Source organism: Gorilla gorilla, chromosome 7 (assembly GCF_029281585.2).
Source record: "Gorilla gorilla gorilla isolate KB3781 chromosome 7, NHGRI_mGorGor1-v2.1_pri, whole genome shotgun sequence".
NCBI classification, from domain to species: Eukaryota; Metazoa; Chordata; class Mammalia; order Primates; family Hominidae; genus Gorilla; species Gorilla gorilla.
The window spans coordinates 39,772,785-39,789,739 of record NC_073231.2 but is presented as its reverse complement, the minus strand read 5'-3'; the positions used below and the strand labels follow the sequence as shown (position 1 = coordinate 39,789,739).

Here is a 16,955-nt window from a genome sequence, read left to right as displayed (position 1 = left end):
ACCATTACTTCGACAAGGAGATTGCAGCGTCATAAATCCAGAGAGGGAGATTGCAAGTGCCATCAGTCCTCTGCACTGGCCAACGCAGGCAGCCTACCCCAGTGAACTGCTAAGCTTCTAGAAACCTACAGAAAATGACGGTGTAAGACAAGCATAGAGGTGTTCTACTGAGGCCCTCCAAAGTGCATTTATTTACCCTAACCGACACGCTGATTTTCTATGTCCCCCCCTGCTAGTGATTTAGTGTTATTTTTAAAAGCATAATATTGGTTTTTAAAAAATTTTCAGATGGCATTATCTCACCTTACATGTAAGAAATGATTACATACAGAAGTTTCCTTTAAAAAAAAAAATAGAGGTGTGTCTCCCTATGTTGCCTAGGCTGGCATGGAACTCCTGGGCTCAAACTACCCTCCCACCTCAGCCTCCCAAAGTGCTGGGCTGAGAGTACAGGCATGAGCCACCACGCCAGACAGAAGTTTCCTAATAGGTAATCATACTGTTTTTTTTTTTTATTTGGGGCATTCTATTTTGCCAAACACAAATTATAGTAGAAAGTATGTTTTATTGCAAAACTTTAGCCATATTTAGAACAGGTTTCAACGCATAAGGCACCCCCTCTCTTTGTCAGGGCATTCCGGCTAGTTTTGAGGCTTAACAGCTCTAGTCAATTTCCATTCTCACTATACTTTTTAGGAAACTTAAATGTTCATTTTAGTTTAAATCTCAAGTCCTTTTCTCAAATGGATTTTACTAATTAGCTAATTTAGGAAAATTGTGTGGTATTTTTTTCTTTCCTTTGTCACCTGAAACCTCGCTTGGTATTTCCTCAGCATTTTAAGATCTCCCCCGTCCCCGCTCCCGCCCCCCAAGACTACTTGGAAGCTTCCAGGCTACTTCCTTACGGGGAGTTTACAGATTTTGTTTTTAGAAGCCTTTAGTTGACCTTGGCCTGCGTGGGTGTTCTCGTCTTTCCTCCTATCGCATGTTACGGTTACCTGCAGAGGCTGGCGTCGAAGGAGAGGTGCTATGCGAGGATGGCCCCAAGTTAAACAGTGACAGCCTCTGCCCTCCCAGACCCCAGGCGCGCGGGGGCGGGCGCGGAACACCGGTTCCACCGCCACCTTCAGGCCTCCCGGTGTGGCGCGGTTCGGGACGTCACACAAATACCAGGGCACCCATGTTTCTGCCCTGGGAAACTCTCGTGTCAGCCGGCCCCCCAATTCTGCTAAAGGAGAAAACAAAGTTTCCCTCCCACGGACGCAGCTGGGCACTTTGAGAACTGGTCGGGCAGAAGGCTGATCGCGCACAGCCTGGTGCAAACGGGAAGCAATTCCCCTGGAACAAGAAATGAGGGGCAGGAATTTGCATGTCTTTCACAGGAGTATCAAAGTCTGGGAGAGTTTCCTTCCCAAAGTCCTCTGTTCCAAACTGAACTTAAAAAGCTGCCTCTCAGGGGCTCCCCGGGAAGAGGTTCCCCTGTAAGGACCAGGAGAACTTGGATAATTTGGGAAGAAGACTCCCATCAAGGATGGGAATTATCCCCTTACACACTTGGCTAAGATTCTTAGGAGAATAAAGAGGGACTGGAAATTAATATATTTGTAGTCATACATAAATCTGACATTGTAAAATGCAGGGAGTTCTTATACTGCAGTGTAGGGCCAATCATTATCCCATCGGTTACTCCTTGTGGTATCTTTATAAAGCTCTGATTGAAAGAACTGCTGTTTTGTTGTAGATGAGTGTCTGGGCTGATGGAACCCTCACATCACCGAAATAACCATGAGGCTGTTTTTCAGTTTGTTCACCTCAGTGCTACACATTGCACATGCATTAACAAATATCACCAATGAATAATGATGGAGGTGTCATCATTTACTTGACAATCTGTAAAGTACCTTCCAGGTAATTGACAATATATTCCTACTTAATTACTTGCGCTCTTCACATCTCTGTTCCTTCTGTTTACTTTGCAAAGAGAAAAGCCCTTTGAACCCAAACATTTGTCGACCCCAGTCCCAGAGAAGTCACAGAATTTGCCAGAGGGAAGGCAAATCTTTTAGCATCTACTTCTAGTATAGGTGAAATTGCTGGGAGTGACTGCTCAGGAGCAACTGAGCAAAATTGGCAATTTTCCCCACAGAGCAAAAAGATTTGATTTGAAAAACATCATACAGCCACTCAATATATTTACCAAGTTGAACAAGTGATTTTTTTTTTTTTTTTTTGAGACAAAGTCTTACTCTGTCGCCCAGGCTGGAGTGCAGTGGTGTGATCTTGGCTCACTGCAACCTCTGCCTCCCAGGTTCAAGTGATTCTCCTCCCTCAGCCTCCTGAGTAGCTGGACTACAGATGAGCGCCACCACGCCCGGCTAATGTTCTGTATTTTTTAGTAGAGATGGGGTTTCACCGTATTGGCCAGGCTGGTCTTGAACTCTTGACCTCGTGATCTGCCTGCCTCAGCCTTCCAAAGTGCTGGGATTACAGGCGTGAGCCACCGCGCCCAGCTATGAGTGATTTTTGAATTGTCCATACCATGGCTTCCCTCCTACAGATTGACTTTAATTACCTGAAATAAGTTTGTAAGTTTAAATAAAAAGAAGAAGCAATCAGTAGATGGTGAAATGAACAGAAATGGAGACACATATCCTGAAAGTGTAATACGCTGGGAAATTTTACAGAGGGAGGTGAGATTAAATGAAAGCAGGAAGAGTTCCCATGTTAGGTTAATTTACACAATGTCTTTTATTTGCTTACATTTATTTGGGGTGAATAAATTTATAATTGATAATTTATAATTTTAACTTTTAAAGGTGTGGACAGAAATGCTTTTACTGATTAGAAAATAATTTTTATTCCAATAGAAGTGGAACAATACTTCCAGTAAATAAATACTAGAAGTAAAATACATCAAGTGGAACAAAATATTTAAAATAAAATATTTAAAACTACACTTGAAATTTCAAATGTGTACAATTCAGAGGATAAAAAATCTTCAAAAATCATAGACACGGAGTTTAGAAAGCCAAAGGCTGTGAACTTCTCTTCTCATTGAATCCATGCTTTATTTTGCATTCTTCACAGGTAAGCAATCAGTGCCTGTTCTGCTGTGGACCAAAATCAGCCCCATGGAGCTGATCTTCAAAGATATGGAATTTACTCTGGCATACTCTTATGTATGATACCTTTCCAAGGCCAATCCCAAGATACCAACAAGTGTAACTTTAGGCAATGATCCAAATCTTGGATTAACTGCTAAATAACCTTGGCAGACTAGTCCCTCGGTGACGAGCATGCTTACAGGAGAAAAAGGCAGAACTCTCTTCCAGAAACTTTCTTCTTGACATCCTCTTATAATGTTTGAAATCTCTCCTCTGTGGATGTGCAGTTTGATTTTGGATAAAACAACAGTCTCTGCTTGCTTGGTGGTGGCAAATGGGGACCTTTCTCTTGGTTTCCATGAGTAGACATTGGGGGCATGATGACTTCGTGTTTGCTTTTCTTCCAGTTGAGCGTACTCGGCCTACTCCCTGACCCAGTGCTGGGTGTCTGTTACGTGTCAGGCAAGGGCATGCATAGACATGAAAAAGAATAAGACACAATTACTGCTGAAGGAGCTCACAGTCTGTGGGGGGTGTTCCCCAAGGCCGTGTCCCTGGCACTGCCAAGCTGAGCTGGCCTCCTTCCTCGGTGACTGTCGCAGCCTGGACTGGAAAATAAATTTTAATTTCTAAGAAAGTAGAGAATGTGAGAGCGCCTTCAAAGTGAGGTTCATGGTTGTAAAACTTGGATTTCAGAGTGTTGTTTGAAAGGCAAGTAGTATTTATATGTACTCATGTGTACATAATTTTATAATCACTTACAGTGTGTCTGAACCAGCTCCTGACCTCAATGTTGTACTGCTCTGGGGAAACATCACGCTTTTTCTACCCAGGGAACTTAAGTCTATCCCAAAGAATAGTAAATAGATTTAGAAACTCTCAAAGTGTTCTGCATAGAAAACTAAAAGGAACTCTCCTGCTTGAGAAACTGGGATGGACTAAAAAAGACTGCAAATTCTTTATCACCACTCCCGACCCCTCAGAGGTGGAATTTATTTCTTCTCTCCTTGAATATGGCCTGGCTTTGAGACTGCTTAATGAATAGAAGGTGGCAGAAGTGACGCTGTGGCAGCTCTTGGCTTAAGTCCTGAGAAGGCCTGGAAATTTCCATTTTCCATCTCTTCTGGGACCCCCAAACTACCACACAGACAGACCACATGCCTTGCATTGGAGAGGGAGGAGGCTGGCCTCCTGGTGGGGCTTCCTGGTGCCTCTAGTTCCAGGCATCTTTTGAAAGACACCAAGAACTGCCAGCTGAGCTATCAATCCACAGAAGTTGAAAAAGCAAACAAAGTGGTTGTTGTTTTAAGCCACTAAGTTTGGGGCAATTTGTTACATAGCAATAAATAATTGAAACAGAAAGCAAGCCATTCACTGTCACCTATAACTCTTGGTTAACAGGGAATGGCTTTGCTTTATTGGAAAGACAGTTAGACTTGGTTCTCTAAACTGAGTTTTGGCCGATGATTTATTGTGAGTTGCAGGGGACACAGGTAAGGGTTCCTCTAGTTAGAGAATACAGGGATATAGGGTCAGAAAAGACGATGCAGAGAGTTACGTGGGGAGTAGGCGGCGAGGTGTGACCTTCAGGGCCTGGCGGGTGGCAGCAGACATGAGGACCCAAATAGACGCTGTGAATAAAACCAGTGATCATAGGCAGACGGTGGTACCAAGGCTGTGAGTGTTGAAGGAGAGAGTGGAGAGGAATGATAAAAATAAAAGCATAATTATTCAAATAAAAATGTTTATTCATATGCCACATAAAATTATCTACCCTACTACACTTTTGGAAACACTGCCTAGAAATAACACCCTTTTCATACCTCATGGCTCCTTCTGAAGGAGTCCTTCATGAGGAAGTAAGTAAATAGGGATTTTCTCTTTTTTGAAGACTAGATATTTTTTCTTACATAGTGAAACACAGGTCTTTCTTCATTACTCCATGCAGTGGTCACACTTAGCCCCATCAGCACAGTTATAAAGGCACAGTCACACACCAAGGAACAGTTCAACACACACACACACACACACACACAAACACATGCACACATTCTTAAATAGGATGTTTTTCAAATTGGCAAACATGAAGAAAAATTTTCAACTTTTATACTTCCAAAGTTCCTAAAAATAGCTGAGTCTATTTGATAGCAATTTTTGGCATTTTTGAGGGAAATAAGTTTACTCATATTTTCAAATATGTAAGCTTAAACTGCATAATTAAAGAATTCCATATCATCTTTAATTTGTTTTATTGTCTTTTTTTTTTTTTGAGATGGAATTTCACTCTTGTCGCCCAGGCTGGAGTGCAGTGGCGGGATCTTAGCTCACTGCAACCTCCACCTCCCTGGTTCAAGCCATTCTCCTGCCTCAGCCTCCCAAGTAGCTGGGACTACAGGCATGCGCCAGCATGCCTGGCTAATTTTTGTATTTTTAGTAGAGATGGGGTTTCATCATGTTGGCCAGGCTGGTCTCGAACTCCTGACCTCAAATGATCTGCCTGCCTAGGCCTCCCAAAGTGCTGGGATTACAGGCATAAGTCACCGCCCCCGGCCCTGTTTTATTGTTTTAGTATTTAACTACTAAATGTGCAGTTTCATCATTAGCTTTTTTTGTACTTTTGTGTTTTTATTTTTAATTTTTTATCATTAGCCTTTAAAAAATCAAAATGAAAGTATTATTGGATAACATAAAGCTTCCCTTGATTTCAAAAAATTCCAGTTTTGCCTACTGCTTGAAACTTTAGGTTATGGTCTCATGAGCATGGTATTTCACCTGAGATCCATTTCTTTGGATTTCAGTGTCTTCCTATGTAAGATGGGTATTTTTCTGCTCCAGAACAGTATTGTTACCATGAGGTAATCTATGTTTAACAGTGTCATAGGAGGCAGAAGGGAATCACTTGGCTGTGTCATAAAATTTAATATGTAGAGTTTTCTTTCTTTTTTTTTTTTTTTTGAGATGGAGTCTCGCTCTGTCGTCCAGACTGGAGTGCAGTGGCGCGATCTTGGCTCACTGCAACCTCTGCCTCCCGGGTTCAAGCGATTCTCCTGCCTCAGCCTCCCAAGTAGCTGGGACTACAGGCGTGTGCACCATGCCCGGCTAATTTTTTGTATTTTTAGTAGAGACGGGGTTTCACTGTGTTAGCCAGGATGGTCTCGATCTCCTGACCTCGTGATCCGCCCGCCTCGGCCTCCCAAAGTGCTGGGATTACAGGCGTGAGCCACCGCGCCCGGCCTATTTTCATAATTTAAAAAACAATTTATTGTTGATAGTGTTTCATGCAGTGGTTATAAGATCATTTTCTTAAAAATTTTAAGCTTTTAATTATTTGGGTTTTTTTAAAAAAAATGCCTGAATTTTAAAAATTGCATTTAGCCTGAGGACTTAATGTCTGTTTTGTGTTTATTGTCTGATGAACTTCTTCTGTTATTTCTATTTACTTATTATGGAATCATGAGATTTTAGAGCTATGAGCCATCATGGAAGTTGCCTAGTTCTTATCCAACCATTTTATTTGATAATGGAGGCCCAGAGTCGGTTGAATAGTGGTTCAAAGTCACCCAGTGTCTACTCATCTGCTTTTGTCTGAATGAATTAATATTTGCATGAGACTTCTGAGAAAGATCCCATTTCTTTGATGGAACAACTCTCCCAGCAGAATAGGGTTCATTGTACCCTAAGGTGGGCAGCAGCTGAACACCAACATTGGGCTTTCTGGCGAGCAAGGCCTCTCCAGAATGCACAGAGACTTAGACTAAGTCTTTCTTCTAAGATCTGGTCATCCAAGTCCTGCCCCCTTGAAACATCTGTTCAGTGGTATGCTTATGCCAGACTGATCCCTTCTGTGAAGCTTTTCCCCTCTGAGCTGAGACATAGGTTACGTGAGATTCCTGCTATGTCCTTTCTTATTTTGTCCTGGGGTCCCAGACACAAACCTCAGTAGGAGGCAGCACTTTATAACTGAAAAAAACCCTGTACAGAGGGTTCTGCCACAAATGTATGACCCCAGGTAAGTCACTTAACATCTCTGGTTTGTAATAGAGTGAATTAGATGATCTCTAAGATAAATGAGGGGGAGAAAAACAGATGTTTAATTGAATCATAAAAGGAGACTAATAGACTAATTTTTTGTATTTTTTTATTTTTATTTTTTATTTAATTAATTAATTTATTTATTTTTGAGACAGAGTCTTGCTCTGTCGCCCAGGCTGGAGTGCAGTATTGTGATCTTGGCTCACTGCAACCTCCGCCTCCTGGGTTCAAGCGATTCTCCCACCTCAGCCTCCCGAGTAGCTGGGATTACAGGCGCAAGCAGCCACACCTGGCTAGTTTTTGTATTTTCATTAGAGGCAGAGTTTCACCATGTTGGCCAGGCTGGTCTCGAACTCCTGACCTCAAGTGATCTGCCCGCCTCGGCTTCCCAAATTGCTGGGATTACAGATGTGAGCCACCACGCCCGGTGTATTATTATTTTTAAAGTCATGGTAATAAGCAGCGGTTAACATGGAACAAGGATATAAGTATATTTTAGAGAATCTGGAAGTCAAGGTAGGAAGAGCTAAAACATGATGTGGAAAGTCACAGGGAATCTTTGGAGACTGCCTACTTACCTGGTGTAAGGAGAAACCGCTTCTCCCTAACTCAAAATCAGCTATTTAAAATCAACATTCTTGACTACTGATGATTGGCTCAGAGGTGAATACTTGACTGAGGTGCAATCAGTCAATTTTTTTTTGCCCCCATATTTGGAAATGAGAGTCAAGATGGCCAGTTAGTGGTGTACCCAGAACTGAGGTGATAGAAACTAAGCTTTTCTGTGATCGCAATTGATCACGTGTTCAGAGGAACGCAAAGCTGGTCTGCAGAAGTGATAAGAAGCTTCATGAAGAGAAAAAAACAGACAAAAAGCAGAAATGGGGAAGGTGTTCTGCCTCTTTCCTGCTAGCTTTGGGGATTTCACCCAGTTCCTTCTGAGGCCAGGATGCACTTGCCCTTGGGCACAATGAAGTATGCCTATGTCCCTGAACCCCAACAATAAACGCCCCCGGTAAACATTGTTAAGCCATCAGATAAAAAGGGGCAGGAATATGCTTGTCTTGTGTAGTCTAATAGGCAAGATCAGTTTTTTAAGAAGTATGGTTCTTAGAAAAGAGGAAAATGGGTAAATTCCAGCAAAATCGAATGTATGGGCTTCACAGGGTCCTTGCCCCAGCCGTCCCCGCCCCACGGAGAAACCTCTCTTTCTCCGCAGTGCTCCTCAAGCTTGGCCCCTAACAAATGAACATGCAGTTGAAAAGTCGCTTCCTCAGGGAAGCCTTCCCTCCCCAGTTCCTGTCTCTCTCACCCCGACTTTCTCTCAGGCCATAAACAAATAGGCCAGTGATTTCCAAATTAGTAAATTCTACAAAAAGACAATTCTTCAATTACATGTTAATAGTAATAGTATTAATGTTGTCCACCATCTTTATTTCAAGTTTCAACTAATCAATTGGCTAAGGATTTTTCTCTCCCATTCTCCTTCTACTCACCTTCTAACCAATGGTCACTCTCTCAAGGTGAATTAGCCAAAATTTTTGGTTCAAAACCAAGAGCTGCGGTCAGTCCTCTGGATAGGTCTAAGCACGTCTGGATGCCTCAGAGATAGCCTCTGCCTTCCACCAGACTAAGGGAAAAGGAGATGGTATTATCTAGAACTTCAGTCTACAAAGAAAGTCAGCAACTTTCTTTGAGCTGAGAGGCCACAGCTGTGAGCCTTCTTCTAACGCCACCAATAACACAAAGTAGATAAAGGAAGCTCTAGCTGAGTGGCTGAAATGTGCTTGTTCAAGTGTACTTTTCCTTGGGTGTTTGGGAAGGCTCCTCTTCACCCCCCACTAACTAATCATTACTATGGGGAGATGAAAAGGGAGAACCTAGTTGGAATTCCACCTTTGCCACTGACAATCTGGGTGTCCTTAGGTTAGTTACTGGGACTCCCTAATCCTCAGTCTCCTCCCTGTAAAATCAGCGCAGTATAATACAGTGTATACATGGGTGTCGGAGGCTCAATATGAGGACTGCAGGTCATGTTTGTAACTTCATCACCCACATCTCACACAAAGTAACCATGCCCCGCATCTTGCTCAAAAAATTGCCAGCTGTTCTGTCAGGTCAGAAAAATCCAGTTGTGTGCTTCGGCCTGTCGCTCCTGTCCCCATTCATACTTCTCTCCTGGCATAGCCCTCACCCCAAGTCCTGTCTTCCATCCTTGGACACGATTACAGTTTCCGCTAAATAATGTGTCCTGTCCAGCAAAGTTTTTTTCTAATGTGGTGGTGTCATGAGTCTCATTTTATAAGGCCTTTTTTCTTTACCTCATGTTAATCAGGTCCAGATATAATGTTATTGCTTTTTTTTTCTAAGAAAATATATTGCTTCCTTTCTATGTAAACAGCACATGTGCTTAGAATTATTCGGTGATCAATACTAATTAGGTATTCTGCTCAGTAGATGTTTAATGTTTTAATTCTAGGCTTTCATCTATTTACTTTGAGTTGATTGACCTAAACTCTATATTGATTAAATTGTCTTCTTTTTGTTTGACCTCCTCGGTAAGGGGGGAGAAATCATTCAGCTGTATTCCTTCAAATTTCAGATCTAAAAATCAGTCTGTAGGTATAAAAAGAAAAAACAAGGCATACAATAATATTACTGCAAAATGCTGGTTATGAATTCAATTAAAAGGAACCTTTGCTGAAATAAAAACTGAAATCCCTTGAAAAATTTTTAGTCTCTCTCTCTCTCTCCCCTTCCCCAATCTCTTCATTCCTATTTTCTAATAAATCTTATTTAGACTGGAGACCCTACTGGGAAATTTCACTTTTAGTTTTGGGAAATGTCAGTTACTAGTGATGGGAATATCAGAATATTTAAGCAAAGAAAAAAAGAATCTCTCCTCTCTCACATGTGTTAAAAATAGTCACAGGGTATTTTTCCCTCTAAATTCTGAAAAAGGGGGGAAAAAAGCACTTTTTGGACTAACGTTAATGAGGGAGTATTTTCCTAAAGGGAAAACCTTTTTAGAAAATTAGAAGAAACAAAAAGATTTAAAACTGCAATCAGTTCTAGCAGAAGGAGGGGTGGGCCAGAAGGCATCTGTCTGTCCGCTTCTTCCCTGGCTCCCTCCCTCTGGACAGGCGCACAGGGCCATCAGGGAGAATGGCTCCGGCTGCAGGCAAACACCCCCTTTTCCCCCTTCAGATCTGCAGGAAGACAGCAGAGTAACTCCCTGCTCTCTAAAACTTCCTGGGGGCTTGGCCTGCTTACCCCGCCCCTAGTCAAGTCAACTGAAATTTAAGCTTGCTCCTGAGCCACAACCTGAAAAAAACCTTCCTTTTAGTGCTCCGCCGAAAAACATTGGCAGTACCAATACTGATTCTCACCTCGTCTCCCTATCGTGCCCTCATCCTGAACCCAGCCACGATTAACTCCTGGCCTTGGTGACTCTGCACAGCGAAAAGCTGATGTTTTGGCCACCTCTGTTCCAAATGTTCCCATTTTGTTTCTTTCATGCTCCCTTTCCTCAATCACCCACTGCTGTGTTGTTCCCTTCGCCCAGTCCAGGAAAGGGCCACAGGACTGACTGAGACAGAAGAAAAGATGCAAAGGCAAAAGATTTTAAAGGTGGATATATTCTCATTATTCACTTACAGAGGCCAAATTCAGCAGATGACTCTGAACCCTCACTTGACTGATGTGCAGACAAACATCAAATGATGCTTAGCCTATTCCTCCTAATTTGTAGTTGCCTAAGAATTTAAGGTTATGGTCAGATCTTTGACAGAAAATAAAGAAACAAGTCAACGTTATCCAACAGGATACAACCAAATTCTAAAAAGATGGTTTATGAGTGAATTCAGAATATGTCTTTTAAATATTGTTACAGTTCTAAATAATCATGTGAAGCTACATTAAGAATTTGTGCAAAGAATCAGTAATAGTATTAATGTAGGGGGAAGGCAGTATCCCATGTCTTTATTTAAAAACTTTTTTACTTACTGCTTCTTTTTTTTTTTTTTTTTTTTTAAGACAAAGTCTCACTCTGTCGCCCAGGCTGGAGTGCAGTGGCATCATCTTGGCTCATTGCAATCTCCGCCTCCTGGGTTCAAGCGACTCTTGTACCTCAGCCTCCCAGCTGGGATTACAGGTGCCCACCACCATGCCTGGCTAATTTTTTGTATTTTTAGTAGAGACGGGGTTTCACCATGTTGGCCAGGCTGGTCTACTTGCTTAATTTCTTAAAACAAATGTACTCTTATCTCTGCCATTTTGCTATATCAAAGTCAATATAATGATTATCTTTCAAAGCCTTTTTATAATATTGCTATTGCACAGTTTTCGACTCCTTGAATGAAAAAGGCTTGGATGATTACTGCTGAGGAACACTTAAAAATAATGATTCTTGAATTTACATGTCTGTCTTCTGCCAGAAAAATTGGACAAAAGTGAGAAATTCAATTAATCCATAAGTATTTTTTTTTGCCCACAGTTATAGTCCATATTATCCTAGATGAGATTTGAGGGAGGTTCTGCTCTTGTGGAATGTGTAGTCAGGGAACAAACTAACTGCTCAGAGATGGTAGGTTTGGGGTCTTCAACCCAACCCTGTTGACTACTATTGGGCAAATCTGGGCAGGTTTTATGCCCTTTCGAAACTTCAGTTTCCTCATCTATCAAATGGAATAATAATAGTACCTGTCTTCTAAGTTTAAGAGAATTCAGTAAAATGCAAATGTCTATAAATTGCTTAGAATAGTGCCTGGAATTCAGCGAACCCTCACAAAATGCTACATATCAACTAGTTGGGAATCTAATTCTAGAAGTCATGCATGTTATGTCAAAATAAGTGAACATTTAGAGTTTTATAGATAAACTTACAGTTTACAGAAGTTTGCTTACATTTTTCATCTTTTCTTTTTGGTCAGCGACAGAGTTGAAACCAGATGGGATATCACACAATTACAAACCCACGAGTTTTCCTGTTACTTTAAGGTAGGTGCCTAATTTGGGAGTATGTGGGTAGAAGAAACCAAAAAATGTTCCTTTGGATAATACCTGAAAACAGGGGTTACCGATTTGGATTTTCAGAACAAACAGCAAAACAAAAGCTCAGGCTCTATCCACAGAAACAGTGTTTTTTAGGGCTTCCGAGGATTCTTTGACCTTTGCTTTAGGAAACATGGACAACCTTACATTTGATTGGTGAATTTTCTGCTGGTGTTTTTTTTTTTTTTTTCCAAACCATGTTCCCTGCCTGAAAGCTAAACCTATTTATGGTGAGCGCTGTTTTTTCAATTAGGTTTATTTTCATTTTCCCATAGGCCATGTTAGCTGAGAACTTCCAAAAGTTTATTTTTTTCTCTTTGCTTTTTATAATGGGTTTTAAAATAAAATATACAGCACTTATCTATAGATTTTCTCTGGAAATACTCATGTCTGAAATAAGCTTTTTTTCCACACCTTTAACACCATGTCATAAGAGCTATTCAGAAATGCCTTTCTGAATGTAATTGTCCATTTCTGTGGCAAACTCTATGAGAGCAAGGATCGCGTCCGGTTCGCCAGCTTTGTGAAATATCTTGTGCAAGCTGACGCTTAGCAAACAGTACTTAAGAATGATGATCTGTTTGTGACTCGGCTTCTCCCAAAAATTTTCAGCTGGTTATCAGAAAACATTGTTTAAAATTCCAAGCTTAGCATTAGTAATATGTTTTCTCCACGAGGTCCCTGATTTGGGGTGAGGGGTGGACTGAAAATGAAAACCCACATCACCTTTCTAATAGTTGTGTAACGGAAAATATTCTCTGGTGAAAACACTCCAGGCGAAAGCAAGCCTTAGCTCGGAATTCCCTCCGCGGCCGGCGCCTCCCCTCCGGGGGCCTGGCTCGCAGCCCGTGGGGACGAGGGTCTGCACGTCCCCGGGGGACTGAGGGCTGCTCTGGGTGAGGATGGGAAGGCGTGTGCCGCTTCCGAGGGCTCCTCTCGCCAAGGGAGAGAGCCCTAGGCCCGTTCCCGGGGCGCTGCTCTTCCCGGGCTGGGGTGGGCTGCAGCGGCGGCAGGACCTCGCCCCCTCCCGGCCGCCCGCACCCCCGCGCCTCCTCCTAGGGCCCGGTGTCCCACGGGCCTGCCGCGGTCCCCGCCCTCTCCGGCTCCCGCGACTCCCTCCCCCAGGCAGCTGGGGCAGGAATTCGGCTGGAGAATCTGGCCCGGGCACCCGGCCCTGGAGGGCTGGACTGGTTCGCCCGGGGCCGCGCCCTCATCCCCGCTCCTACCCGGCTCCCCGTCCCGCGCTCCTCCCAGCTCTGGCTCCCCCACTCCTTCCCCTCTCCCGCCGGCGCTCCCCGCCTCTGCTCCTCCCGCTCCCCCTCCCGCGCTCCTTCTCCCTGCCCCCCATCCACGCCGCCGCCCCCGGTCTTTCTTCCTGCCCCAGCTCCTCCCCTGCGCCCCTTCTCCCTGCTCCCCTTCTCCCTGCTCCCCTCCTCCTCGCCCTTCCTCCCCTGTTCTCCTTCTCCTCTGCTCCCCTCCTCCCCTCCTCCCCTCCTCCCCCGCCCCTCTTCCCGGTTTGCGGAGCTCCCACGCTGTTGCTATGGAGGCGCCCGCGGCTGTTCGCGGCCAGGCGGGAGCTGCCCTGGGGCCCCGGGGACGAAGCAGGGACTCTGCCCAAGGCTCGGGCGCCTCGCCCCACTGGGGCCCAGGAACAAAGCGCGCCCTCCCCCACCCCGGGAGTGCGCTGTGAGACCCTCAGGCGTCCTGGGCCCCGAGGCTTAAGACCACCGCGAATCTGCTCGCCCCCAACCTCTGTGGGCAGGACCCCTGGGGCCCGGGTGACAGCTGCGCTCTGCCGCGCTACCTTCCTGGCCCCCCGAAGATCACTCCCGCTCGCCCCATCCTGGAGGTGTCACTGGGGCCGGGGGACGGCCAGATGGCCCCATTTAACAGGACTATCCATTTTGTTGGGGGCCGAAGCAGCGTCCAGGCCAATTTACATAGAAAAATGGGGTTTGTGTCCCCAATTCAGTGCAGTGCCCCGACAGCTGGTGGCTCTGTCATCATGTCAGGACCCCACAGCATGATGTTTAAAGTGGCTTTATCTGTGCAGATGTGTGAGTGTGAATAGCAATTGATTGGGAACCAGTAGCTACCAGGTCTGGCTTGGAGATATTAAGCGTTCACAGAGGAAATTTTATCAGCCCGGTCACCGAATAAGAGCCTAGACGGGGAAAGGCCTGCTGAAGACTTCTGATGCTCTCCTGCAGACCTTTTAGCTTATCATTTTATTCAGAAGTCTAAAAAGCCAAATTGTTTGGGTCTGAGGAGGGCTTTGAAATCCTTAACTATTTACAGCTTGGTCGTTGCTTGTAAAAGTTGTGAGGCTGAACATAAAAACGGTTTAAGCAGGACTGCTAAGACTTAAAAAAAATGATGAAAGATCTAATCTAATTCATTTTATTGAACTACTTTGACTCAGTTGGTTTGTGTCCAGAACGATAGCCTGTAATAGGCTGAAAGTTATCATTTGTTTAGTTTGGAATCAGTAGCTTAAACATGTGTACTTAAATTGCAGCATGTTAGAACAGGGAGTAACTTTCTTATTTTATTAGTGAAGAGTTTGAGGCTCAGAGAAGTTAAGTGATTTTCCCAAGATCACACAACTCTGTGAAATATGATCTAAATTGTTCAAATCCATACAGGACAAAGGAAGAGGACATTTGAAAAGACAGTAGTTTTAGAAGGCCTTGAAAATACCTCCATCAAGAAGCTCTGGATCTGCAAGGGGTGGGGGCTTTTGAATTAAAAAAAAGAAAAAAAAGAAAAGCAGCAGCTGCTCTTGCACCTTTACCCCAGTACGCTGGAGCCACCAACAGGTAACTGCCTAGAAGACAAGGGATCCAGAGGAATTTTTTTCCTGCACCTTTATACATTCATCATCTTTGACTGAGACTGTATTGGAAACAATTCTAGCCACTAAAATTTTCTGGAACTGTGCTCTGGGACTAGAGACTTTGTTTCCACAGAAGCTATCATTTTGTAACAAAGATGGAAAGTATAATATATGTTTAGGATTTGTAGGAAATGGGAAATTGAAGCTGGGCTGGGACCTTCTTAGTCCCCATTTTTAGGTAGGAGGATATAAGGACTATTATGGAACCTGCATTCACATTACCAGAGGGTAGATTAGTTAATTTGGAAAGGCTTTTTTTGTTTGTTTTTAGACAGGGTCTCACTCTGTCACCCAGGCTGGAGTGCAATGGTACGATCATAACTCCTTACAGCCTTGAATTCCTGGGCTCAAGTGATCCTCATGCCTGAGCCTCCCAAGTAGCTGGGACTACAGGTTCTCACCACCACACTGGCTTACTTGGGAAGGGATTGGAGCTCCCCAGAACAATAGCATTACCTACCTTTATAATAATTTAAAATAATCTTTGAAAGATGGTCTTTTTCTTTTTCTTTTTTTTTTTTTTTGAGACGGAGTCTTGCTCTGTCACCCAGGCTGGAGTGCAGTGCCACAATCTCGGCTCACTGCAAGCTCCGCCTCCCAGGTTCACGCCATTCTCCTGCCTCAGCTTCTGGAGTAGCTGGGACTACAGGGGCCCGCCACCACACCCGGCTAATTTTTTGTATTTTTAGTAGAGACGGGGTTTCACTGTGTTAGCTAGGATGGTCTCGATCTCCTGACCTTGTGATCTGCCCACCTCGGCCTCCCAAAGTGCTGGGATTACAGACGTGAGCCTCCGCGCCCGGCCGAAAGATGGTCTCTTTACATCAAGAAGTGTATTGGAATAACTCTATTGTCCAAATTTCCCCATATACTTCTATTGGCTTAACCCCCTGCCTTTAACCTTGAGTGAGTTTATAATGATTTAGGAAAGAATGCCTCTGGGGAAAGTTTTAATTGAGCTGTAGTGAACCATAGAATGCCACATTAAGAAGAGAATATTTGAGTTTGCACACTGCACTTCAAACATGACAAATAACAGGGATGTGTAACTGGATTGGAACTGGAGAAGCGTGTTCATTTCTGCTCTGCTTCTCACACCAGAACACATTAGCAATTTTTTTTTTTGGCTCATATTTGTTTGGGTCCTGGATGAGAGTACCAAATACATAATGGAGGCACCAGGTAATGAACATAAGAACCTCTCAATCATTGGAAAGAGAGGTATCTTTAGAGTCATTAATAAAGTGTTATATTTTAAAAATAACTGTATACAAGGAAGGTATTTGAAATTGACCCCAGCATCACCACTACCACGCAGTACCCTCTATCCCCTTTACTGTTTTCTTTTTTTTTTTTTTTTAAAGCACTTGTATTGGTTAACTACCAAGGTATAACAAACAGCCCCCAAACTCAGCCTCACACAATGACCATTTATTATTTTAGCTCGTGCATCTGGGGTCCACTGGAGGTCAGCAGATCTAGGCTGGGCACATTGGGTGGCTCTGTTTATGTTGGCTGGGCTCATATGTGCATCTGAGAGTCTCCTGGGGCTCTGAGTGGGACTGAGGAAGCTTTGCTGAAGCAGCTCTGCTCTGTATCTCTTATCTCGTTGGACCAGCAGACCAGCCTGGGCATGTTCTCATGGCAATGGCAAAACAGCAAGAAAGGCCTTGGAGTCATGAAAGCCTCTTGTTTCTCTAGAATAAATAGCCAGGAACAGGCATGCTGTCATTTCTACCTCATTCTGTTGGTCAAAGCAGGTCACATGGCCAACCTCAAAGTCAAGGGAAAGGGGAAAAAGCCCCACTCACTGCAGAAAACATGACAAAGGGAACGGAGAGAGGGAGAATGAAGAGTTAGGGCCATTAATG

General features: G+C 43.8%; 1 long non-coding RNA gene and 1 pseudogene across 1 annotated transcript; one reads left to right on the top strand and one right to left on the bottom strand.

Annotated features, from left to right (window-relative positions):
- Window positions 1-3,020: 3,020 nt before the first annotated feature.
- On the bottom strand, window positions 3,021-3,483 carry LOC101151342 (OCIA domain-containing protein 2-like; annotated as a pseudogene).
- A 10,301-nt stretch (window positions 3,484-13,784) lies between these two features.
- On the top strand, window positions 13,785-15,128 carry LOC129524313 (uncharacterized). Its single transcript, XR_008668085.2, has 2 exons — window positions 13,785-14,245; window positions 14,834-15,128. It is a non-coding gene; the product is annotated as an uncharacterized lncRNA (long non-coding RNA).
- The last annotated feature ends 1,827 nt before the right edge of the window (window positions 15,129-16,955 follow it).